This window comes from Larus michahellis, chromosome 10, assembly GCF_964199755.1.
Source record: "Larus michahellis chromosome 10, bLarMic1.1, whole genome shotgun sequence".
Classification (NCBI taxonomy): domain Eukaryota; kingdom Metazoa; phylum Chordata; class Aves; order Charadriiformes; family Laridae; genus Larus; species Larus michahellis.
Genome location: NC_133905.1, coordinates 3,327,350 through 3,355,024, shown reverse-complemented (window position 1 = coordinate 3,355,024; position 27,675 = coordinate 3,327,350). Strand labels below are relative to the sequence as shown.

Here is a 27,675-nt window from a genome sequence, read left to right as displayed (position 1 = left end):
AAAAAATTATAGGTAGATTAACAACAGATTTTAAACGTCTTTATTAAAGAGGAAAATCTTACAAAAAAATATTGGTACTTGTAAGGAGACTGTGCTGTGGAATTTTGCAAATGAGCTCGGTTGAATAATCTTACTTTCTCTAACTTTCGTAAAGAAAGGATGGATTTGTTATACACACAAATGGTTGCTTTTTAGGATGGTGAAAGAGAGAGAAATCCTGTAAAAATGGGGGAAGGGTCTGTGCTTATTCAGAATCTGAAGTTTCCAGGTTTTGCTTGCTGATGGTTGGGAATCTCCTGTTAAAGACCTGTTGCTTCTCTCTGTACTTAAAGCTTTTACTCTTATATTAGATGTGGTTTTGATTTCAGGATACGTACATATGGATTACACATATAATAAGTGGAAGCATGTTATGGATTCCCTGCTCCTTTCATTGAACCAGGTAGTTAGAATTGGTTTGGGATGGAAAAGGAGGAAAAGACCCCAGCTGTAAGCAAATTGATGGAGGGTATTTCAGTCCACCCCTGCCGATTATTTCTAATTGAAGCTGTCTGAGCCAGTCTTAATACAATTTAGTTATCGCCAGCCAGAAGGATTTTATTTATGGAACGGGGCCTGTTGGAACTTCCTTCGACCCCAGAGAAGCTGTGAACGGGAGAGCGCTGATGAAGCAGGCATGCCTGGCTGGCGTATGCATTTCTTTAATAAGGCAGGGATTGATGTCTTTTGCAGTTCAGGGGTTAGGTAAACAGCCGTCCCCTGGTTCAAGGCTCTCCATGTTCAGTTGTTTGTTTATACGGATCTCAGAAGGTTAGGTTAGCCTTCTTGACATCCCAGGGGAGCTTTCCTGACCACGGTATAACCTCATCTGCTCCAAAGTTGCTCAGGAGGTGTTGCATCCTTTTTTTAGGAAAGGTACCGGCTGAGTGGAGTGTCTGCAGGTCCTTGTCCCTAGGAAAGGGGGGTGCAATCAGAGGGGTTGGAACACTGGGTCTCTCTTCAGTAACTCGTAAATAATTTGCATGTGTAGTATATGTAACGAATTACTGTGCTTCCATTCTCAGACTTGATATTTGCACACAAAGATGACTGGTACATGTCACTTAGGCTCTTCCTGAGTTGCAGTTTTGAAAAATCACTGACATACAGGACTGATTTCACCAGAACTTTGAGGTTAAGTCTTATAATTTGTGCTTCTATTGAATGGCAGTGGTGGTCCATTAAATTGACTAGGCTAAACCTTGAATAGATAAGTAGCTGTGTTAATAATTTTTATTTAAAAATTAGTGATGGCTACGTGTTGAACAATACTGTGAGTTAGAACGTGTCTCATGAGGTTCATTTCCATGGCTGTCCTATCCCAGCCTTCTTCCTCCACAGAGACTCTCAATGGTCACACGAGAAGTGAGAAAGGAACAGTGCAAAATTCATCTGGGTCTTGTTGCTGTGCAGTTCTGACGAGCGGAATGGTTCTGGAATTTGAGGACGACTTTGCTCAGGTTTAGAAGTGTGCTTTATCACATGTGTGACTGGCTGCTTTTAAAATGTGACGTGTTATGAAGTTGGCTTAAATTCCAGAGTTTGTTGAATTATTTTCACTGATTTGACGTCTGGTGATTTGTGCTTCATTTCTCTGTAGCCCCTCCAGTCTGTAGCCATGCAGACCCATAAAGTAGCTGCACACCTACATCGCAGCTTGTGGAAATATCCTTGCGTACAGACGGGGGAAACTGAGGCACAAATGTGGACTGTGAATTTGCTGCTGGGCGTTTCTGAGAGCGCCAAGAAGCTCTACTGACCCTTCCTGTCTTATCACGCCCAGTGTTGTGCTGCTTGACGTGCAATGTCATGTTTTTTTTGGGATAAGTTTTTTTTACCAGTTCTAGAGCTTTTCAGGAAACCTGAACTTTATCCGGTGGTTTCAAATAAGACGGCACTATTGAAATATCCTGTCCTGTAAAAATCCATATGGGTGGCATCCCAGCTGGAAGGTGAGGTGTTCAGAGTGGGAGGCCACTTCCATGCTGGCTGAGACAAAATATGAACATCTTGTCGCTTTTAAATAATGTGTGGGGTCCGACTTCAATGTTGGGTTTCGCATTTAATCAGTATTAATACGATAACAGGAATGTGACAACTGAAGCGAACACAAAGAGATTATCTTCTTAGCCAAATGCATCCATTAGCTGGGAAATATAGGTTTCTATTAAATGAAGCAGACAGATGGGCTATTGGAGGTGACTGAGAACAGGAGGGGGAGGGGGCTGAGAGGTGAAAGTTGAGGTTTAGAAAATCTCTATAAAAATAAAAACAAACCATCCGTCTTGACGGTTGGCGTTTTACCCTCCCGTTGCACTTTAGGGATGGTGCTCCGATTCCTATCGAGAACATTATGCTGAAACTTAATCTAGCAGAGCACTTACTCCTGCCAAACTCTGGCTCAGCCACTGCTCCGCTCCCCCAGAAAGAAGTGGCCAACAAGGCTTCAAGTTCAGGACGGGGCTGTGCCATCTTCAGGAAGATTGCTGCTTTGAGATTCTGGGGGAAGGCAGATTGGATTTTGTCCCTCCAGTCTTCTCTTTTTTTTTTTTTCTTTTTTCTTTTTTCCTTTTTGGTAGAGAAGTGTGGTGGGGAAACAAAATCACGTTACAGCGTTTCAGAGCAGTTGTAAAGTAAATTATTCATCTTGTATCTGTGGGCACGTACGTGAGTCCCTGTCTTAATAACTTTGCAACAAAGTTTATAACCAGTGTTTGAAACCAAGATTATAATAGTATAAATAATCATCGATAATGCAGATAAGAAGAAAATAACGTGATTAAAAGAATTTTACAAGATGGACAATCCACTAAGGTAGATGGAGTAACACAATACATTAAAAAAAAAAATAATAAAAATCTGTAACAACGCAAACATGGCACTGGTGACAGGAAACATCTGTCTTGCCATCCATCCCCGGGCTGGCCACAGCCCTGCACCTCCACCGCCGGCCCGGGGCGTCCCATGTCACACCCTCCGCCTTAAGAGTGGGTGGCTCCGGCCTGCCCCCAGGTTGGGGTATTTTTGTTTGGGGGCGTTTGTGTTGACTTTAAGTCTATGTACACTTAACTTGGAAAAAAGGATAAAGGAGCCAAGTAGGATGGCGCTGCCTGGGAAGAGTGGAATGACTGTGAACAAGTTGAAGTTCATTTTTCTGAAATTTGTTACTAATAATTGGACCTGATTAATGTGGAAACGGTTCCGTGTGTGAGCGGTGAGAGTCTGGTTGGCTGCAAACAGTTTTTTTCGTTGGCTGCTGGTTCTTATCTTCCATCCTATTTTGATTTTGCTGCCTATGATTATTCCTGCCCTGGATTTTAAGGAAGGTGCCAAGCTTCTTTGGCTGAGCTTTGTGTGGGGCTTTAGGTTTGGTGATGGTGGGGAGATAGGAAAGGAAAAAATGTGCGGCAGGAGGGAGAAGTAGCATCCCTCTTCTGTCTGACGTTTCCAGGCTTCACACAGAGTTTCATAAATGAATTTTATGTTCTTTTACTTAAATTCACTGTCTTTGCATTACTTCAGCTTGATTTTCCTCTTAAACCTTAAGAAAATGGGACATGTGGAAGTCCAAAGTGGACTTTTCTTGTCCCTTTACACTTGGCCCACTGTCCATCTCTGTAAGCCAGTGCCAAATTAACAGTGACCAGTTCATTTGAGGAGAACGAACTGTATGTTCTTACGATTTCTGGATCCAAGATGCTTTTAGAAAGATGAACTTTAAAATCAGATTGGCTTTGTATTTCCCCATGGTGTCACTTATTTATATAGACTGATTTTTATTTTTTTTTTTTTTCCCCCAACAGGTGGTAACTAACAGGGAGGAGAAAAAGGTCTCAGAGAAAATGGGTGGAGGCAGGTGATGGCTTAGAGAGATGCGGTAGCGGGGGGAAGGCTGTGGCAGTGCTCTGGTCCCAGTGGCGGTGGGAGGGACGGGCAGATGCGTGTGCTGTGCTGGCTTGGGGCGGGGGGGCGCAGGAGCCATTTTTCAGGCTGCCCTGTCATTCCTGCTTGGGAACCTGACACATGGGCCCGCTTTCTTGCGTGTGTTGTTTTTGAGGAGGGAGGGAGGTGACTGAGCGGCTAGCCCCTCGACAGGGCAGTTTTTAAACATTCATAAAACTTTTATTGGGCTGCCACCCTTCCAGATAAATATTTTCTGAGTTTATGGGCTTATTTTAAGGATTGAAGCTTAATAGCAGCTTTGTAGCCCTGTCCGTCCCCAAAACAGCCTTTTGGCAAACCACATCTCTGGAGGCTGCCATGCTTTTCTATGTCTTTGGAGTTTCTTCGTCGCTAAATTATTACCCTTTTGCCTCCTTCCAGCTTTGTATGACTAAATGGGACCAACTGTTAAACGAGTCTTTCCCCTTCCCCCAGCCTTGCTGAGAGCTGAAAGCTGATCCACCGTACCGTATTTGGTCATCATGAAAAGGAGAAAGATTGCAGTAGTTACAAATTTATTTCCTTTTTTAAATTGGGTTTGTTAGACCTGTTTTAATCGTGTGTTTGTTATCAATCTTCTGTTAATGTTGCATGCGATGTTAAGATGATACAGGCTGCTGGCATTTCAGACGTGTACTGGCACTTTCTCAATGTGCTTCCACAAATATAAAAGCTTTACTGCGCGTCTCAGCATTCAGTGGTGAAACCAGCGGGCTGGCAGCCAAGGCTATACAAAGGAATGCTGTATGTAGGGCTCGGAGGAAGATGGAGCTGCAGTTTGAACATCCAGGCCTTTCGATTTCACTGTGGTGTGTCCAAAGAGGTTTAACAAATTTCAGTGCTGGCTTTTACTCAACGCTGACCCGCGACAACGTGTGCGTTCTGGCTGCTGTTGGGAGAGCGGTGTATGATCCTTGTGTGTTCCAGGTCCTGAAAAGTGAATGTTTTTAGCACCCAGAACACTGCTTCATGTTACTGTCTCTTTGTATCCCCGTGCAGTTGCTGATCTCCCCTCTTTTCTTACCAGACACGGTTGTAATATCTAGAAGGAAAGTGTACTATTTTGTTTTTTCAGTTGTTCAGTTGTACGTTACGACACTGCCTTTGATCCCTGGTTTCCTGAACAGCAAACTTCTGTCGTATGGGAGTGTATGTGGCATGCTTTGTCTCATCCCAAGTTTTTCCATGGGGTGTAGGGGTGAGGCGCTTTCTGAGCAGTGCACAAAGCGCAGGAACCTCTTTTCCAGTGTGTGATGAGTGCCGGTCCCTCGGACATACTCAGAAAAGAGCCGCGGGGTAGGAGACGACTTAAAGGTTGGATTTAGAGGTTCTTGTGAAAGCCTAGACTGTAGAAGTGACTAAGATAAAATAGGAGCTTCAGGACAACCAAAGAGACTAGAATAAATGTTAACTCCCTTAAATAGGGTCACTTGGTCCTACCAGATTTTAAAAACAACCAACTGCATTTGGTTTATTTTGGGAGAGGTTGACAAATCTTATATAGTTGGGGAACTCCCTTTTCGACACCAGTCACGGTTCAGCAATACGTTTGCTGGTTTGTTTTTTTTCCTAAAAATAGAAATGTCTGTTTTGGTACAAAACAATACCCTGAGTCTTTTGTTTCTATATTTCCATGACTTCTGTTTTTTATGTCAGCGCATCTTGGGAGTTGTCCTAAAAATTGAGCTGATGTAATAATCATGGCTTTCTGGACATCTAGATCCTCTCTCCTCATAACCATCTAATTTGTTGCTTATATGAGAAATCTTTACTTTTGCAGGACTGTTTTTCTGCAAATGATACATTGATAATTAAAGAAAAAAACACAGGAGTGACAAAGCTAATGTATTTGATGTAAGAATGAATTTGAACAGCTTAGATGCTTAAATAACTTGCCACAATCTATGCCTATCTCAGTATAGGGTAAAGAGGTTAAGACAAGGCTTTTTGCAGAAGACTGTTGAGCTCTGGCAGTACGTGCGTGATATGTGGAGTTCTTGTCTGGCATAATTCTGGGCAGAGCTGGACAGTATGAATTTTTATACCTTCATATGTGAATTTTCTTGCTATATTCATTGTGTGAGTATAATGGACAGTGACTGTCTCAAGTCCTTTCCCCTGACATGTAGTAGTGGTAGTCCTCCTGCTGGTGCCTCAAAGCGGATGGAGTTTATTCTTGTACCCCAGTGAAGAAAGGTATTACCTGTGCTCCAAAGACATGGAGCAGAGATCGAGAGAGATTAAACAGGTTGCCAGCAGGTTTATGGCAGCGCAGTGAGGACGACTCTGGTGTTTTTGTTTGTCACTGGTATAAGGCCACCTCCTGGAGCTTTTTGCGGTGGGTTTGATTTTTAGGTTAGTTATCAGGTCAGCCAGCAGTCTGTTGTCATTGACTAGTGGTAATTTTTTAAAAAAATTGCCTGTCGTACTGGTGTGTTTTGATCTGTTCTAGGTTGGGGATTAATCTTCAGAAGAAAACTGGCGGTTACCTAATTCATAAGAGTTGTAAAACAGTCTGGTAAGGTAACTAAAAATGTACGTTCGGGAAACAGCCCATATTAGATTGAGATGTTCCCTAGATGATCTAATAATTCTCCTTGGTTTCTAGCATCTTATAGTTGTAAGGACACAAAAAGATCGAGTTTTTAGCAAATATATCTTACAAGTTTTTTTCACTTTCTTTCTGGTACCTTCTGATCATGTTGTGACAGGACTTTTCCCATTTCAGCACTTGATACACATCAGTGTTCCTGCCACAGCAAGATAACGTAACGGGCAAAGTTCCACAAGCCGTTCTCCATCGCCCTTGGTGACACTTGATCTTCGGCTGTATAAAGTGAGGGTACCTTATAGAACTGTACTAAGGAAGATGTTCTGTTGACTATGTCCTTTTTTTCTAACTTCCAATGCAATGGTAGCACCAGCTGTTGGCTTGTCGTGTGCCATTTTATATTAAAACTTTTTTCAGTTAAGTTCTAAAGAAAAGCTAGCGGCAGGATTTTTTAATCCTTCTTGTGAACAATTTTGGAATAGTGAATGTACCCAGAGATTCTTACAGACTCTTTCCCAAAATAACAGACAAAAGGTAGAAAATTTCTCTCTCAATCTACATTGTCGAAGAGATGGATACAGATAGCTATTAATTACTTTCTCAATATACTGTGGGCCAAAAAATAACCATAATATGAGGGTGCAGGTGGAGAGGTTGGTAGTAGACATCATTCTTAATTTTCTAAAAAATATAAAGAATTTAGAGAGTTGTTTGTTTTGTTTTGTTTTTTACCAGGAACCTTGGAAGACCCACAGCCTAGGCATGTTGAGAGATACTTCTGACTCTTATTTGACTTTTGAACTCTCTAGCTACATTTTCTTTTGTTGTTGTTTAAATTTTGCATCGATAAAAGGTTAATGCTTCCTAAGGATGTAATTTACCTTCAATGTGATTCTTCTCACTGGTGTATGGATGGATCAAGCACTGTAGTTCTGATGGGAAAATATGAACTACAGACGTGAATTCATGGTCTGGAAGCAGAAATAGTGAAACAATGAACAAATACAGCTTTAGGGGGAAAAAATACACTTCTCAAGTTTTGTTGTAAAATAATTAGCCTTCTGTGGTAGGCATGGGGACTGGAGAAAAAGGGCAGGAGCTGCTCAGTTGCCGGCGATTTGACTTTAAGTTTATGACCTTGAGTAATGTGCCTGCTCAACGGCACTTAACAAAAGCATATTTGATGAAATGTTAAACTCATGAATTACATCTCCACGAAAAGCCTTTTTTTTTTTTTTTTTTTAATTTGTAAAACCAGAAATAAATCAAGATCTTCAGACCTCGGTGGAGTTGTTTAAAGACGAAATTAAAAGGAACAGACTGTTTTGTTGACAATGATATTTTGTAAACTGAAGAAAAGCTTCATGTTATTTTTTCAGATTAAAAAAGGGCTGTGTATTTCAAGGTATTGTATAAAGAATTGTAGCATTATCAACCCCATTTTGAAGTGGGGAAGCTGAGACAGAGATGAAATAATACCATGAACTGATAGAAGCCAAACAAGCAAAACTCCCTAGCTCTGAGTTTCTTAATTTCCAATGCAAATGTCCATCCATTAGGGCTAATAATAACGTGAGAGCAAGTTGTATTACTGTTTTCGGGGCAGTACTTGTTCCTGTGTTTTACCTGGCATGAGCAATAGTTATTGGTTCAATTGTGTTCTCATTTCAACTATTAAATGTCTAGAGTTACTCCCAATTTATACATACAAAACAGGTAGAATCCAGTTTACTTCCAAGAAAACGAATGTGCTGTCCCTGCTACACGCAGCGGCAAGCGCCGGTATCCCTTCCATAGAGCTGTCAGCCTGGGGGCTTGCATGGCATTGGAGAGCCTAGTCGTCTTTTTTATGGCTCAGGGAGTTTTGTTTTATTTGTCTACTTTAGTAATACATTGGAATTTTTATTGTTTATTATTTCGGTGTGAGGTTGGGTTTTTTTAAAGTAGTTGGGTACTACTATGCTGAAACAAAAATAGGAAGCGTTTCTTTTGACTGTTGCACTACGCGTTACAATTTATGTATAACAATGAAAATATGATTTTAGTTTCCTTGGAGGGCTTTTACCCTTATTTTTCACCTTTTGTGGGATGAGATCTACTGCAATGCATAAAACACTTCTGTTGAAAACTGGAAATTTCCCTGGAAAGCTGGATAGGTTTTTAGGTCACAAGAAAGTCTGAAATGCACAATGGCCCTGAACGTTAACTTTTCACTTTATGTCCCTGGAACTTTTGAAGAGAGACTTGCATTTTTTGGCATCGGTCAAGTAGTCTGGTCTTCATAGACTTGCCGTCTGTAGTGTCTTTGTGCTAAGTGTTCCCCCTGGGGCACCATCTTATGTTTTAATTCACAGTTTCAGTTGCTGATGTATGGGCTCTTCTGTTAAATAATTTTTGTTTTCTATGCCATTATGCCTACATACTTCACTTGATTTGTGTTGCACACAGAGTGTTTTCCCCCTGTTGTGTTTGGAACTGGTTTGTAATAGAGTTACTGTTGTGTAATTCCAACTGAGAGTTCCAACTTTATCAACAAACACAAAATGCTTGTTCTGTTTGAACATTTGTGTTTTCTACTCATCATGAACTATTTATCCATTATGCGTGATGGTTTTTATCATTTAAATAAAACAAACCGCTTCTTCATACATGCTGCACACTAGGAATTATTAAAGATTCACTGGTATGTAGAGCACTTACTGCTGTGAACACAAGTGAAGAGCTTCTGTAAACAATTGATTCAAGATTTCAAAATAATACAAGTGCTGAGAAAACTATTGCACTCGACTACATTGTCACATTTCTGTGGATTAATGAGTTGCTCTTTGTTATCTCAGTGATAGTGACTGTCTGAATGCTCAAACCCCATCACAAATGTGCTATAAATTCATAACCTTAGATCTCTTTTCAAATCCCAGTGAAGATGTTCTGTCGTGCATGTGATGTGCTGAGGAGTATATTCGCGGTTACCGGAGCTCAGCTGATAGGCACTAACTTGCGTCTGTATCTGAGCTGTAAAATGACAAATGGTTGAAAAATATATCCATTGTGCCGAGATCAGGGATTTCTGCCTGCAATTGTAGGGTGCTTTAGAGCAATTCAAGAAAATATTCAGATGTCGGCTGGAGAATACATTAATTCTTCTGGGCTCTCACTGTTCCACCAGTCTGTGACTATACTTTTGTCACTGGGACTCATAAACTTACTGTGTGCTCGGAGATTCCCAGGCTCCTTGTGCTTTCCAGTCTTCCTGCCTCTCTTACTTCACCCCTGCTTCACTTACATTTAATTTTGTTTTTAGCTTGCTGTAATGAAAAACACTATGAATGTGGAGATAATTCTCTGGCCGTTGTATCCATTACTCAGGTGTACCTGTGGTAGCTGTGTTAGTGACATTAATCTGGTCAAACTTGCAGACTTGGTTGTTGCGCTTCTTATGAAGCATGTTGAACCTGTTCTATCTAAATTAATATTGCAATTAATGAATTCTTTCATTAATGTGTCCTTTGAAACTATGCCAAAAAAATCCAGAAGCTTCCTGAATTTTGAAATGCAGGTTGGCCATGTTTGGCTTGGGAAGGTTGAAGGCTGACGCAGCGTACATCGCTGATGTGTTCTGGATAACGTTTGGGTATTTAAAAATGTGCAGCATGTTCTGTGTGCAAAACCATACACATAAACACTCGCGCACTGCGTGTGTTGTGGCTGCACATCTTCAGCTTGTGTGGTATGATGTACACACTCATGTGCACGCCCACACACTAAACCTTTGCAGGTCAAAAAGTGAGGATAAACTTTTGAACCCAGCTGCTTCCAAATTAAGGACACGTGCAGGGACCACCAGAGCTGGGGTTACCGTATTCCAGAAGAGTGCCGGACACCGACACCCACATACCGTACTGCAGGAGACTTCTTGTTCTTCCCTTAGAGCCTGAAGGACGATGCCTTGAAAACACGCTGTCCTCTTTGCCCTTTCTTTGTCACCAGAAAGGACAGGCAGCAGTTTGGTGACTTCTCCCTTCGTTATGGAAATGGGACTGATACAGTAATCAGGATGCTACATATGGAGCTTTTTAAATTACTGCTCTTCAGTCTTTTGTTAGCCTTCATTATTCCTGAAGATTTTTTTCAAGTCATAAAAATGACATTTTTAATATGCAGAATTAAAAAAAGGCAATATGAAGAATACGTTTTTGTCAATAAGCTTTTACCTTTTAAACCAGTTATCTTAGTTTTCTGCTCTGGGTATTTTAATTGAAGATTAACTACTGTTAAAGAGTATACAAATTTAGGTAGTGTATATTTGGAGTAGTAAAATAGGACTGCATAAAAGGTGGGAATAGAGTGGCCTGTCCATTATAATGTTAGATTGCAGAGCACAAACTAACCTTCATTAGAAGTCAGCACAGTGGGCCCAGACGTTCTTCTCATGTTAAGGCGCCTTTTTTGTTGTTGTTGTTGTTCCAGAGAAATTCACTAAAAGTATACTTTGGAGTCTCACCTGAACAGGTCTCATCTGGGTGTTTGTTTTATTTTTGCTGCTTTTTTTTTTAAATAAAACATTGTTGGGTTGAAGACGATGCATGTAAATATGAAACAACATCCTAAAAGTAACTGCTATGTGTTTCCCGCTTCTTTCCTACTGCAGAAATGATCTCCGTGTGCTCCTTGCTCGTTGCCTTTTTGCCCGACACAGGAAGCGGGGCTGGTTCCTTCCTCTCTGCAAACAGCTTGTTTTTCTTGCACCTGGAGCAGAAGTTGGGTACCACGCTGGTTGTCTTAAGTGTGTGCATTTAAGACATGGATGCTGATTTTGTTTGGGAGGGAGTTGGAGATGCTGCTTCGTTCTAACCACCCACGTGTCTCTTGGGCAAACTGGCTGGCCTCCTTCCAAAGAGTTAAGCTCTTATCTTCCCCATAGTATTCCATATTTCTTCCAAAGGATAGAAGGATAGCTGTCCTGAGGAAAATCTTGTTAAGACTTATTGTTTAAACCTATTTGGAAGGGATTGCATCTGGTAGATTTTGTAAAGACTCTGATTTTTCTTTCTTCTCAGTTTTTACTAGAGTTTGAATTTTAGCAGCCTAAGTATTACTGTAAGCTTACAGTAGATCCATGGCCTTGATGAACTGCGTGTACAACACACTTTTATATGAATTCCCTCATCGTCAATATGCAGGATGAGGAAATGCTGCTGCTGCTTCCATCTTTATCTGTGAAGGCTGACGTGGCTTAACGAAGCAGGGTGGTGGGGTTGGCGCATTAACGTGCACTGAGATGCGGTACCCGAGGGCTCTGCGCCGCGCTGCTGCCTGCTGGGCACTTGCCTCCGCCTTTGAAAGGAGAATGTGATTTAACATTACGGTGACCTGCAGACTTCCTCCTCCTCCTCCGTGTCTGCGGGTAAGGAAGGAACCTGGATAAGATAGGACCTCAGGCTTCACTTAATGTGGTATAATAGTCTCTCTGTCACTAGCTTTGCGCAGGCAAAATGGTTATCAGCTAGGGCCGTGCCTTTATCCGTGACGCTTTACGCAGTCCTTTCCTTTTCTTGGGATTTTTTTGATTGTTCTTGTTGTTTTCTCCCTCTGTGGAAGGAGGGAGGGTTTGAACCACAGATTTGCCATGATTCTCCTGCAAAATCAGTAACAGCTGTTGGAATTGTAAATGGCTTCTTGGTTGCAGTCACAGAACCTGCAGTTGATCAGCTCTGCCCTGAGCAATAAGTGGAGACATCAGGACCACTGAGACTAACTAGAGAGTAGGGGCGGAGGGAATGAAAACCCCGAGGCAGGGGTCTAAACAGAGAACACAGGCACAGATGGGTATGGGAAGGGACGCTGTTTCCTTTTATTGGTTGTCTTTTAGAGGCTGTGAAGTGCAAAGCTGACTGGAGCAGTATCACAATGGGAGCTAGGAAGAAGATGTGGAGGAGGTTTCGGAGAAAATGTAATTTGAGTGTGAATTTATTTCCATCCCCCCAGCCCCTTTCAGAAATCCAGTATTCTGGCAAAACTCAGTGGGCAAAAGATACTCTGTGCTTTGGGTAGGGTCACTCACAAGTCGTTTAGGTTGACAGGCTAAGCTACGTTCCTGTGTTGTCTTTGGGTAAGTTAGGATATCATAAACATTGGTATATTAGTACAAGGCAAATGTTTAACAATTGTTTGTCAAGAAAAATAAATCCTGAGATGTGAGAACTTCTTCTGAAATGGACTGTACTAGAACTGAAATTCAATGAAATCAACAGTCATCGCACAAGATGCTGCCTTTGTGGTTTTGGTAATGGGGCTAATTTATTTTTAATTTGTTTGTGTGTGTTGGCTGGTCACATTACGTCTTCCGTAATCTAATTTTCCCCTCCTTCAATGCTGCCTTTTGCTGCGCTCCCTAGAAACACCGAATTTATTTGTGGGGCTTGGATTTTTTGCAATGCAAGTCAAAGTGAGTTGGCATGTTGGAAACGTGCAGTAACTCGTCAGTGCAGCTCATCAGTCCCCAGAGCTGCGTTGGTGGCCTAACGCCCTGAAGTAACTGGTCGCAAACCTTTTCCCTCTCACTGCCGAATTCGGACCCAGACACTCAGGCAGATTAGCAGTGGTAGTGGGAATCTTGTATGTTAGGTTGCTGAAATCTGTTCTTTTCCAGCCACCTGGCATCAGGACGCTTGTTACTGATTTCTGCATCTGAGCCTTGTGAATTGCCTACATCTTATTTCTAAACAATATCAGCACCTGGAAATATCAGAAAGATGAAGAGAGTCTTTTTTTGTGTGGATGGCTCAGGAAAGCTAATCTCCTTCGGCCTTAAATATGATCTGCTTCCCGTGGACTTGGAGAGAGGCCGTACCTGCATTTTCCGATACTTTACTTCACTAGGTTTTAGAACAGTCTGTGCCCCGGGAAGAGTGTAGCGAGGAAGGAAACCCAGCCCTTGGGTGCTTGCCTAGAAAAATGGAAGTATCGCTGTGGCATGGATAGAGGTATTAAGTTCTTAATGTGTGCTAGGTCTGTGTCACTGTCTCTCTTCAACTTGTGCTATCTCGATTAAAGTAACGAGTAACGCCTGCCCCTTTATATAAACATACGCCGGTTTGACTGTTCCACTTTGTCAGTGTTACTGTGTACTTGGAGCCCGAGTACTGTAAAATAATTATTAGAAAATATTAACTTTGGATTCAAAGGTTTATTTCTAGTCTTTATGATTACTGAAAAAAGGCATGAAAAAGTTGAACTGAAAGTCCTGGTATTGAGAAGGGGGAATATAAATGTTATACCTTTAACAATAATGCTGATATTCATTTGAAATGTCTTTATTTGGAGGGTAGGCTGATGACTTTTTGCATTTTTTGAGACTAATGGCATTGAAGCAGCTTACAGGAAGAGTTTCCATTCTGCAAATCTTTCCTACCTTTCCCAATTTCCAAAATCATAGAGTCATTTAGGCTGGAAAAGACCCTTGGGATCATCGAGTCCAACCATCAACTCCACTCTACAAAGTTCTCCCTTACACCATATCCCGTAACACCGCATCTAAACGAGTCTTAAACACATTCAGAGATGGTGGCTAATCACTGGCTAATTCACTTCTGTAAGAACATTTTAAAATAGTAGTACTTAAATAATGCAAAGAATCAGTTAAAGCTCAATGGTGCTCAACCAGCATGTGCCGAATGGGGAAAAGCATAGTGTCTTAATTACAAGAAATGCAGGGAACTTAGTTATTGCAAAGTATTTTTTCACTGCTAGAGGATTTGTGGGTGACTAAGAAATGTATAGACTTGAGTTTTTTATTTTTTAAATAAAAAACAGATACATGTCTTCATCCTTTGCTGGCTTGTTGACTCAATTTACTTGGATGGAATTTTTCAACATTTAAAACAAATTAAAATTCATGAATCACTTCTGCTTAAAGGCACAAGCTTTCATAGATACAGCAGTTAAGACTTCTAACTGGTTACATACATAAATGCTGTTTTGGATATGTAAATTTTGCACTTACTCCCTTAAAAAAAAATATGCAGATAAAAGCTTTAATAAGTGGGATGCAGTAGGTGTTACCTATTAGAAGATAATTGTTGTGTTTAACTGTCTGTGTTAGCATTGTTTTGTCTCTTTCCTGCAAAGAAAGCGATTCCTGCAAGAGCAGCGATTAGTTTGTAGGACAGACGTGAAGAAAACACGATACCGTGGCAGAGGGCGACAACGTGGTTTGTAAAGCCGTTCTGTGCCGCCTTTGACACACTCCGCAATTTCTCGGTACTTGTTGAGAGGTTTTTCCATTTTGCTGTAGCGATCTGTACACGCCCTTCAATTCTCAGGTTTTGATGCTTCTGAGCTCGTATGGCCTGAGCCTGTTCAGGAGGGGGAGGCGTCATTTCACCCAGGGTTTCGTGCCTCTTAGATTAAGATCAGCATTGTTTTACTCTATGGTAAATGCAGCATGTGAATTTTTTTTAATTGTGTTAATAATTGTAGCCAGTTGATTGCTGGTACAGCGAAGTGAGCTTTTTCACAAGCATTTTGTAAATGTAGCAGGCTTTATCGTGAGGCTTTAATTTGAGCTCTCCTGAAATTTGCTTAGAAATGTGACTCGGGGCAGGTAGGTGAGCAGTCAGAGGGCGTCGACAGAAAATAACAGTCCTTCCAGATGACAGTGTACGTTCTTTTTCAAATAGGTTATTTCGAGGATGTTTCAAATTATGTGACGTAGTTCAAGATTCGTTTAGGAAGCTCATTTCCCTGCTGCGTAATACCCACGCGCCCAGGGACTGCAGCAGAGCTGTGGGCACTGTGGCCGTAGCAGTGCCAGCCATGGCGTGCTTGTTTCTGCTCTGGGTTTTCTTTGCAGAGGAGGGGAGCAAGCTGAGGCCTTTGTAGCTGTACATGTGCACGTGCGTTTGTACTGCCAAGAACTAAAGAAGTCGCATTGGAATGTAAAATTGTTAAGTTAAAAAAAAAAAAAATGAAGTAGCAGACAAGCTGGGAAGCAAAGGATGAATATGCTCTTTTGGATGTTCCTTGCTAAGGCTGATTTGTACCATAATGGACTTTCAGTGAAAGCTGTGTTCCTTTTTTGCAGAAAGGATTTTAAAAAATACTGGAATTGTTGGGAGTGAGTATTGTTCCTTGGGCCAGCTAATTAGTGTTTGATGCTTAACCAGACTGAGCATCCTGTAACTATAACTGGAAAACTACCAGCACCTGCAAAAACAAACCCATCCAGTCCTGTCCCTCGGGTGGCCTCTCCTGTACTTTTTATGGCATGACCCTTGCGTTTCTCCTGTTTGACTGAGATCCACCTGGGAGCAGCATTTCCATCTGGGAACCTCACCCAGGAACACGTACCCCAGGAAGCCGCTGCATCTGTGGGTGTTTGCGTGCTCCATTAACGACATTCGCCAATTTTAGGGTGTGCTCTTGGTCGCGGCAGACTGCGAAATACATGGGGAGGGAAATACGCTGCGGAACCGTGAAGCTGAAGAGCCGTTTTAGGGAAGAAGCGTATGAATAATAAAGGAGGACAAACTGGCAAACATTTGAATTTGTTTTGGGTAAAACAAAATCATACAAATTTCTAGCGTCCCTTTTTTTTTGTAGAAAGCCACAGAGAAGGAATTTATAAGGTTATTAAAAGACTAAAAACTTCATATTAGCCCAACATTCTCATACTGTTTCTTCTCTTCCGCCTCCCACAACATTTTATTTCCCTTGTAATAATTAGTTTGAACTTTCATCTGTTTCTGTGGATCAAGTAATTTTCATACAACTTCAGGATTTTTTTATATGCTTCAAATCTTTCTTCTAAATAATGTTTTTTTTTTTATAACAAAAAAAGCCATGAATACATTATAATTTCAATTTTCATGGTGTGTGAAAGATTTCTGCACTAGGTCTTTATTGTTTTTGAAGAATTCATCACCCTAGTTAAGAAGCTTAATATAAATTAAAGAAGGTATTAAGGAACATTAAGACATCAAAATGTGGAGCGTTCTTTTCCTTTCGATTGCTCCAAATGCAAACAAGTTGAATAAAATGCAATCAAAGGGCCTGTTTGGAGAACATTGAGTGGCTTTACAGCTGTGCTGTAGAGAACCTCTGGTAAGAGCATAATTCAAATAAAAAGGCCTTTCTTTCCTCCTCCTAATTCTCTTTGTTGTGGTGACAACAGAGTACAAGCCCGATAAAAATTTAATCACCTTATCTTTTTAAAGCAAATTGCATATTTGTTTACACACAATATACATAACATAAAAAAGAAAAAGCTGCTATCCAATCCCCCTCCCCCTTCTAATCGCATTAAAGGCCCTTGCCTAGAAGTTTTTAAAAAAAAAAAAAAAAATTAAATGTTTTATTCTTTATTCTGAAGTCCCATTGTTCAGGATTGCTTTATAAAGGCAGCCCAGGGGAAGATGAATATCGCCAAACTTAAACTCTGGACCAGCGCTGAGCAGCAGATACCTGGGATACGTCAGCGGAGTTGGTCCAGCTTAACTGGCTTCTGTGGTGCCTACTCCACATCAAGAGTCGCAGGCAAGATGGGAGGATTACAGACAGGCCTGCGGATCCCGCACTTTGATTTGAAGCTGCTTTGTAATGAATTGCCTTTGATTCTGTGTCAGATCTGCGAACCTGAACTTTTCCGCCTTGTATGCGTTTCTGAAAGGCTGCTGTAGGAGAGATTGTGCGTCGGTACTGGTTTTGTTGTTGTCTTTTCACTAGGCCGATGAAATTTTAGTCCCTTGTGTGGAATTCAAAATGTTTTCAGTTGTTTCTGCTCATCTTAGCACACAGAGCGTGAGCATTGTTTGTTTTGTTTATTTATTACTTTATATAGGTACTGGGATACTGACAAAAACTCAATCAAAAGTATCTTCTGGCCTGTTGCTGAGTGGCCATGGCCTGAGAACTCCCTAGAACTCCCTTCCTGGCTATAAACTTAATCCCAATGTGATATGCTACATGTGTTTTAAAATTATGGAAGCTCCTACACTTAGTGGTTCCTTGATCTATTTCTTCATATCTAGCTGTACTCTTTGGGACATTTTTATGACTTTTTGTTCCTCGTGATTTGAGGATTTAATCAGGAAGGACCACCACTGCAGTAAAATGTCTGAAAATTTGTCCTGTACAACAGCTGTCATGGTCTCTCCCAAATTTTACTCGTCGTGTTGGTGTCTGTGTGTTTCTTTCCTTCTCTCCCTTCCTGGGAGAGTACTTCTTAGAGGTCCAGTGACAATAATTGCAATTTTAAGACACTCTTCTGTTTTTGACTGTTTTGAATGGTCTTGGATGTTTCACGCTGACCTGTAGTTTTTCTATTGTTGAATCGTAACAAGAGCCTGTCTATGTTCCCAGGCTTCCAACTACATTGCATATATTTGTATTAATAATTTGATGTCCTTATTAGTTCCATTGTTTTTTCACAGTTGCTCCTGTGGTGTGCTGGGCGTTTGCCACGCGCTCAGTTTTTGCTTCAGGGAGCTTGAAGCACATGCAGATCAAAAGCACAGCATCCATAGGTTAAGCATAACCAGCTCTGTCTTTGCGTTCCTTCTTCCCAGGAGAGTTGTTTCTCCCTGCCCCAGTGTGCTGGGAGAATGAATATAGCGCTTAGGCAGGAACTCGGTGTCTCCGTGGACCTTGAGTGGCCATCGAGTGAAAACAGAGTTTACGAATAATTGCTGGTATGGTACCTCAGCTGGCATAATTGCAGCCCTGCTAATGTACTGAAAGCGCATGTAACATAGCTCATGTGGAAATTAATTTGAAAATCCTTTCCTTTAGGTTAAGGGGACAGTGTTGGATTTGAGGACAGAAAGATTACCCTAGCGGCTGTCTTATAGCTCTGCAAGTTGATCCATTGTTTTGCGTGTACACTTAATTTGTGTCGCCTAGACCTAGTAATAATGATAGTGCACTGGAGTTTCTTATGTCACTTGCGTTGAAGCTGGTCTCTGGCATACAGAAAGGCAAAATTGTGTAGAGCATACAAGTCACAGTTAGGTTCCAGCAGTGCAAAGTATAAAGTCGTCTTCTTTAGGAGAGTCGCCTTAGGAGGCCTTAGCCAACAAATGGTAGTGGCACAAACATAATGGCAGCTGAAATACGTGTTGTCCTATAAAACATGGCCAGGTTTGGTACTCTCAACCTGTTCATACTGCAGGTTGGCCAACTAGCCACGAAATGAAGGTCTCAAGTGTGTCACTTCATTTGAGAGCTTGTTATTAGGGGCTGAAGGGGATGTTGGGTTAGGGTGCAGCTTGGAAAACCCGCTGTGGGAACTGCAAATAACCTTCTAAACTCTGCATGGGTTTGTGTAGACTACTTAAATGAGACGGTTGCAGAGCAATGCTATGATACGCAGTGGGGATTTGTCAAGCGCTGAAGGCTATCCTGCTGCATGGCTTCAGATGGCAGTGGTCCATTTGTACCTGGTGTTCAATTATTACATTTTTGCCAAAAAAAGGTTAAATTGTGGTTACGTTATGCAAATTTGGGAAATTGGATAATATATTCTGATCATCTTGCTGGAAATTGAGAAGTATGAACTGAATGAGTGGCACGCTCTCGACGCAGTGTTGGTATGCTGGCTGTCCTCGGTGTAGGTGACGAGTTTAGGAGTAAGAGAGGAGCGGAAGGGGCAGGCGAGGCGTGTATAGGGAAGGATGGCATCCATACCCATTCAGCAGCCGATAGGTATGGCGCGGTCCTGGAGTGTGTGCTCCGTTTAACAATATGAAAAAATATCAGACTGAAAAATCAAGACGCTGACTTCATGCACAGGGTATGGCAGACTAATTAAAGAAAAAAAACGTGTACCAATTGAGCCTATAAAACTCTTCCTGACCTTGAGAAAACTCCCGGAGAGCTGTGGGAAACTCCAGTCTGTCCCCTCTGAACTCTTTTGTGGTGTTGTTTAAATATAGTAACTGCTTTTTTAATTAAAAAGAAAAATTAGATGGCATTTCAAATTGTGTCCATGGTGCCTTGGGGACCTATTACAGTACAAATTACCCTACAGTATTTAGTGAGGTCTTGTTTACTATTGTGTGAAGCGAGAGTTACCAGTGTAAGGATGGAGGACAAGAAGGGCCCTTCTTTGAAAGTCTGGCTCTGCACATGAAAGTGACGCCAGCAATTGGAAGCAATTTGTGGAATTGTTTGATTATATTAATTATGGCACCAGCAAACAGTGCTTGGGAAACAGTTTTGTTTTCTTGCATTCTTTCTTGATTGCTTGCAGCAAAAGCCAAGATACAAAATGTGCCTTTAAGGACTGCCGGAGAGTGCAGTTCAAGCCATTGTGTAGAACTGGCACTGAGCTTGAAAGGGTTGTGTCCGGCTTGATGTGAGAGTTTTCCAAATACAGCTTCGGCCTGAACTTCACCTAGGTCAGCCGCTCGAATTAAAACAGCTTCTGTCTTCCTCATCAAGGAAGATTAGTTCTTTCCCTGCTAAGCAGGAGCCCGTAATGAAATCCATGTTATTTCCAGTAGTACTACCTCCTAGAATAACGTCTTTCAGTCCAAAAGCCTGTATAAACTTAACAAATTGATACACAAGACTCAATTTGGTTCACCACTGAACTGCAGCCTTCTCTGATGTGGTACGGGGCAGCTGTTCCCCAATTTATGGGAAAATGTTTTAGTAGTTAAGGATTTCCAAACAGTCTACCAAGCTGAGACAGTGGCAATTACGCTGCTGATGCAGGCTGGCTGTCACAGCAGCATTTGGTCGGACGTGGGGCAGTCTGCTTCTGCCCAAAGTGGCTGCAAGACTTTTCTTTTTTTTTTTTTTTCTGGTCTCTGTCATCAAACAGTAAGTTATGGACATTTTGCGTGGATCGCAAGTACCACGCTGAGGCATTAGTGTAATTCTCATTTGGAAGGAAGGAGTCTACTTTCCGGTCTCCTTGGAGGCTGATTGCTCTCCCTGGCCAACCTCATGCCATAGTCCTATTAATATTCACAAGCCAGCCAAGGTGATGATAGCAGATCCTTGTACCAGCCAGAAGAGAAAAATGAATCTACTCTGGAGTTTGAAACTCTAGCAGAATATTTGAGAGCTGACAAGAGATGTGGGGAATGGTGGTGTGAATTCAAAATAGAATTACTGGAGAATTGTGAAGGGATTTACATAAGTAAAATTCATTGCCTGATCTTTGAAAGTAATTGAAGCTCAAATCCTGAGCTCCTGAGGGTAGCAAGGAAAGGAGTATCCCTTGTTTCTCGAGTGAATCTCCGGTCAACTATTACGTCGGAATTGTCTGGGTAATCATATTACGCTTGTTATCATGGCGGTGAACACCTGGGAGCAGCGTAGATCGGCTCCCGTAGGAGCACTGCGCTTAAATCTTTTGGCTAGAAAGGTTGGTAGGTGTTGACACATTGACCCTGATGTCAGGTAGAGAATTCCTACCTCATCCCAGGCTCTAGTTAGCTCAGGACAGTTTTCATCCCTGCTCCTTCTGAAGCACTGTATATTAGTGACAGGCAGATGGGATGCCAAGTTAGATGGACCAGCAGTCTCTAGATGACCAGTCATCCAACCTACTACATGTGGTGAGGCACATCTGATGTTCCTATTACAGTGTTTGTGGGCAGAGTAACGTAGTACTTTGGTCTCGGAAGGCTTGCAGTGTGCTTTTTCCCAATCAGGTCAGGATTTTTTTTGCCAGGATATTGAAGGAGAAAAATGACCACCTTAGCTTGAATAAAATCAAAAGGTAGGATTTTGGATATCTTTAGCAGAGGAGAAGAGAAGTTGTTACCTAGTAGCTTAATATAAAGAGTTCAAGCAACAGCATGTTACGTTTTCTGTTATTCTTGTCATTTCTGACTGTAGAAATGACTGTAACAGGTGGGGCCAGGCAAATTGATCCTCTGATTTTTGGGATGCTTCTGCTTTTCATTTAAACAAAATTCCAGAATGTTACTTTAGGGATAACTGCGTGAGCTTCTCCTGTTTTTAGGGCACAGATTAATGATAACTTTTTTTATAGAACTGCTGACATGTTTTGGGACAAGGTGGAGAACAAGTGTGCACTTGCTAGTGTGTTGTCGGGAGTTTGAGAGCCAACACTTGTACCACTGACATTTCTCTTAATTTTTCTGAAAACCAGCGATAGGTTAATTCTTCTTGGTTTAAAATCGATCAGAACCTGAAACAGTTAAGGGTGCTGTGTTTGACCTTGTACCCCTCTTTGAACATAGGTAAATATAATTTTTTTAAGTCTAAGTCATAAGTAAATACATTTTAAGTCTTGGATGAATATACGTAGCTGTTGAAAGAAAAAAAAAATTGAATTAGTTTATTGTACTGAAGTACTGGATTCTCGAGTCCTGCAGTACTAATAAAAAGAGTTTCCTTTCAGTGGTCCATCACCGCTGTGAGCGGGGGGAGAGGCTGGTCTTTGCCCCGGTTGAGCACAGCCCCTCTGCAGCAGGCGCTGGCACGGGTGTCTGCACCCAGGGCTCCAGTTATTTCTGATTTTTCTGGTCAACCAGCTTCCGTACTCCCTGTTAGCAGGAGAGTTGATGCAGACACACACTCCTTAACTGTGTAATGAGGGTTCAGGCTCTGAGGGTTCAATTTAAGGAAATCCTGAAATTGTGAAAAACAGCTGTTACAAATAATCCATTGTGAGTGAGGATTATCCCCAACCCTTTGCCTCTTTCAAGTTTTTTTGCTCTTTTTTTTTTTTCCTTCACTCAGGAAGAAAGAAACATGTCTGCCTGTCATATTAAAAGGTTACGTTTGCCTTGGATAAAAATTATTTCCAACGACAAACATGCTATGTTAACTTGGTCTCTGATGTTCAGTCAATTTTTAACATTTGAATGGTGACAAGAAGCAAGAAATTGCAGGTATATTTGAGTTTTCTACCTGCAGGGTTCAAAGGAAGCGAATAGGGTATTTTGTTCACAGAAGGGAAAAACAATGTTCAGTTTCCCACTGAATCTCTGCTCACAGACTCATGAATGGAACGGGAGGTTTGGAGATAGTATCAGCAGGTCAAGAATAGTCTAGAAAATTCTTAATATTGAGTGCAAAAAGGAATATTTTCTATTCCAGAGAGAGCTACTGCCATAGCCTCTGTGTGTTTTTTCCTAGCGCTGTGGCAAGAACCCAGGGCCAGCTCTTTCCCAGCAGACCATGGCGGGTGCCGCTGAAGGCAGCTGGTGTGTTACGTTTGCTGATTTTTCCTATTGGGTGCATGAACATTTAATTTTGGCCTGACACAAAGTTCTCGTGAATCAGGAGACCTGAAATCTTTTAACATGAGTTTTTTTTCCCATTACAATTTTTAATGCCGTAAGAAATCTGTAATCATCCATGCAAATACCTTCACGTTCGTCAGTGCTAGCTGGATAGTTAGCAGTACGCTTTTTTTGCAAGTGTGCATACGAGAAGGGGGTTGTTGAAGTTCAGCAAAATAAATTATTCTCCTCGGCTGTGCCGGGGAGCTTGCCCTGCACACCTATATTATTACACCTGTTTTCAATGATGTGTTTATCAGTTGCTTAAAAATTACTCCTGTCTCTGGCTGGGCTACAAGGAGATACTGCATTATCTTGTTTCTCATCTACAATGTGTCTGGCATTCAGTCTTTAAAATCTTCCATTCAAGCACAACGTTTCATTAGCTTTGAAGGAGACAGGACTATTCCTAAATACTGAAGACATCTGTGGAAATAGGAAATAGAAATATGGAGAAATCTGAAAAATAAAGTTGGAAAAGGAAAAAGAGGTATAAAACTGCTGAAGAGCAGAATGGCAAGTAGAACTGGGAGTCAGGGAAGAAGGAGCTGGACTTTAGGAGAGAGAGCACAGACTGCCTTTGGAGACCTTTTCAGGGAGCAAAAGACTAATAAGCAAAGAAGAAAAAAAAGACAACAATGATAACAGAGGCTGTTGATAAGGAATGACACTATTAAGTGAAAGAGGATGTGAAGGGGGAAGTCGTGTAAAAGGTAACGTAGGGTGCAAGCTGACAGGTAACAGTTGAAATAAAAATGTATATGGGGAAAAAGCACAGCGGTGCTCCTTCGTCCTGCCGGTGGATTAGCAGAAGGAATCGGAAGAGCAGATATTGTGTCAGCTTTCGTTGTTCTTCCAGCTGAAGTAGTAGTAAAAACTGTGCTGGTTATGGACACTTCTGTGCTTTTCGTGTTAGGTGTGATTTGTCTGCTGGCCGCCCTCCCCAGCAGTCGGGTACGGAGCCTGTCCCCGGGCCGGCGTCAGCGCGTGTTTGTCAGGGGGCTCAGTCCCTGCTACAGGGGTGCCTGGTTAAGGTAGGGAGACAATGAAACATGCGGGAAACCTTCAAACAAGGTTTTGTAGATACAAGTGTGTATCTACTGTGTAGATACGAGTGCCCTCATTGCGGGGGAGCAAAATTTATTTCCTATATTTATACACAGGAAGGGGTCCAGAATTCTACAGTGTGAAATTTCCATACAGAGTTATTGAAATCTGCATGTTTGTATGCAAATTTCTTGCACGAGTAATTGTGAAACTCCAGGCTGTGATGCATTTTACTACATAGGATACTGCAAATCTCCAAGAAGCGTGCTTTTATTTGTGAAAATTGGGTAAAATATTGCATTTATCCTTTATTTTGTGCATGTGAAATTGTTCTTAGACTTGGAAATTTCCTGATGAGGTATCACTTTTCATTTGAATTTGAAAACTCGCTTTTTTTTTTTTTTTTGCATTTAGAAAATGGCTCAGTTTGCATTAAATCAAAGACCATACTCGGACAAAGGATGTCATGTTAACAGTCTGTATTCTTATTTGTTAATAATTAACAGTAGATGAAACAAAAAGAATGAAGTGGATTAAACTATTTTACAACTATATTTTCATATCTGACCTGTGTTAGTTGATTCTACGAGTACATTTTATGTAAGACCTGTCGGGGCGCTTCTTGTTACAGACATGGTTGTGATGGGTGGGAATGAATTCGCTAAGCTTTCAGATATCTTACGTGCCTCTGAGGACTGCCCCATTAATAATATTAATATATAGGTATTTCCACTGTATATATGCAAGGCATTTCTTAGAACTTTGAAGCTAAAGTCTTCTTTTAACACACGGACCTTTTCAATTTAATCCATTAGTAACTTGGCAAAATAAAGTAATTGTCCAACAGAGGAAGAAAAAAAAAAATCTATTAACATTTGCTACAAATCCGAGTAGTACAGGCAGCACTTAATTAATGGAACAGATTTCTCACTATGTATTCAAGCTAACATAGCTATTGTTCAGGAGAGATTAGACCCTTAATGTAAGTAAGTTAAACTAGACCTCCATCTAAAAATATCCGTCATTTCAGCTATTAAAGGTCTGATGTCTTCTTTGGTGACAGATATATTTCCCTTCATTTCCTCGGTTTTGTAAAATGTAAAGTATGCATTGTGTGTAACGCGAGAGATCGGCGGAGGTAGATGAAACCCCGATTGTGCCCCCCCGCCTGTCTCTCCCCGCCTGCTCCTTTGTGCTGCTCCCTATCACCGAGCCTCTTCGGCCCTTAGACCTCCTGGCACCAGCGCGGAGAAACAGAAAATGCCATTTGTTAGGGTACGATGCCAGCCACCTAATCTGTTTGCAGAACGAGGGCCATGGGATCCGATTAGGTAATTAAGATACCTTGCGAATTTAATAATACCTGAGCTGCCTTTGGCTGTCCGCCCGTCAGTTCACTGCTAGGAACCACCACGTTCTTCCATTTCTTCTGTAAACTTCTTACCCATAATACTGTATTTGAATCCAAATAGGTGTTAAGGGCTGCAGGTGAGGTGCGTCTTTACTCCTTCATGTGTGGAAGTTAGCGATAGGGTGGAGGAGGTGAGATTACTGGGGAAAATAGATTTAAAACTGAGCGCAGTTCCATGTGCAGTTTATCCTTTCTTTCTTGAAACTTTTCAAACATGAGATTTGTTTTGTTCAACCGCCTAAGGTGATGTACCAGGTTTCAGATGTGTTGGGCGGTCCGAGTGCTCGCTGGTACTTACCACTGGCAGGTTTTGAAGCTGGGGTTTATCCAAAGTGGTGGCTCCATCCCCGTGGCTGGGAGTTTTTCCCGGTCGTTGCTCCCGGGCGAGCGGCTGCTCTTCCCTGGGACATCGCCCCCCGGCAGGCACCTCGCTAACCATACCCACGCGGGAGAATTTTGGCTGCAAATTTAATGCCACATCTCCTCCCTTCCTCTCTCCTTTCCGCCAATTAGCATTTTTTTTGGAAATTAGTCTTGCGCAGCCTACTAGCATAAATAGAAACGTTTTAGGATTTGTTTGCTTTAATTAATTTAAAGTGTGTCTTTCTGAGGGGATTTAGTTAAACATCTTTCTTAAACAGTAATGTGCCAGTAACAGCAACATTAGTAATAGCGATAAGGCCCAGAAAGGGAAACCAACTAGAAAGCAAAATGAAATGGTTTTTTGTCCAAAAAATAAATGGTCTTCCCAGGAAAGTGGAGGAAGCCCTGTTCAGGGACACTTACAATTAATTTGGTCAAAACAGAAGAAAAGAGAAAATATGAAATTAATGCTGCAAAGGTAGAGAGAGGGACTGCACGAGGTTACTCCTTTTGCTGTTTTTATTTCGTTTTCCTCTTTTTTTGACTGTTGCTTTTTTTGTTTTCCTAGCAGCATCCAAGATGTTCTCGCAGCTTTCCAAATAGGAAATAAGTTGCTTTTCATGTAATGATAAATTATTTTTCGTAATGAAGATGGAGTGATTGTAAGGCTAATGATATTAATAGGATTTATATGAAAGCATCCAATTAAAAAAATCGAAACAGCTGCATCAAACATGACTATACAGTGTAATAAAACCATATAATAAATATGTGGTCTGGCCACACCATATTATCTAGTTCGATTAATTGAACATTACACGTGCAAAGATAGTCATTATCAGACTTCTCAACCGTCAGGGAAAACCGGTCTCAATTATTTTCCCAATGAAATAATCATTGCTTTTTTTTGTATTCTGCCATCTGAAAAAAGAAAACGGCTGCTGCCGTGACTCTGAAATACAAGATGTTGCAGAAGTACATCAAGTTGATTCTGCTTGATGCTGGACTTCTGCAGCCTTAGTGTAGACTGTAATTTAGTTAGTTATATACAAAATGTGTTGCTTTTCTCCTCTTTTGTGCTCTTTTTTTTTTTTTCCTTTTTCCAAAAAAGCAGAACCCCTCTATCTCCAAAAGCCTCCCTGTGGCTGCGCCGCGGGGCGTTGGGGCTGTTTCATACCCCCCCCGGTTAGGAAATGGCAAATCGGCAGTTTCCTGGTTTTACTTCGACACTCCCCTTCCCTTCGCCCTGCAGTGGGGATGCCACCTGGAAGAATTTGCCACCCGACACAGCAAGCTGGGCAGGTGGGCTCTGGTGCCGTGTCCCCCTGCCAGCGGCTCTAAGTGCCTCTAGACGTGTCTGCGCGGGAGCGAATCACCTGTGCTTGTAGACCTCCTGTCTCCAGGAAATCATAAGCATCTCAATCTTTTTGTCGGGCTGCGCTATGAGAATCCGCATCTGAATTTCAATATGAGGGGAGAGAAGCTGATTAAGTGTTTGAGATAAGGTTATGTGACACCGCGGGTTAAAAATACCTGAACTGAATTTGGCCAAATGCCTGAGAACCACATTGCAGTGTGTCCGGGTGGCGCTGAATAAGCTTCCAAGGAGTTTGCTGTCTTCAGCTTTAGGAAAGCAATTCTTCAGGAGTGGTCCGTTAGGAGCTGCATCTCTCTTGTTTTACAGCGTTTCTTTGGTCTTCGCTATCTTGCGTTTCTTATCTCAGATGTCACCAATGTGTCGAGTTAAAAGAAAATATAAAAGTGTAATAAACCCCTAGCCATTTAGGAAGAAAAGGACAAATATTTTTGCTTGGCACAAATGTCTGGAGAAAGACTTAAATTAGATCCCCGGAATCCTACACAGGTTAATTCTAGTTCTGCTAAAAAGTGACAGTTGAAATTCTTAACAAATACTGTCGTTTAGCCAAAAAATCCCCAACAAAACAAAAAACCCCAAACAAACACAAAACTGTAATTTGTTAAAACCTAGGAAGTGTGCTTCTGGGAGCTCTGGGAAATAGACTAAAGACATCCAAGAACCTTCTGCTCCTTAGGACTCT

At 41.5% G+C, this 27,675-nt stretch overlaps 1 protein-coding gene across 3 annotated transcripts in view; it reads left to right on the top strand.

Annotated features, from left to right (window-relative positions):
- EEFSEC (eukaryotic elongation factor, selenocysteine-tRNA specific) overlaps window positions 1–27,675 on the top strand; it is a 127,514-nt gene that overhangs the window by 98,647 nt on the left and 1,192 nt on the right. The window lies entirely within an intron of this gene.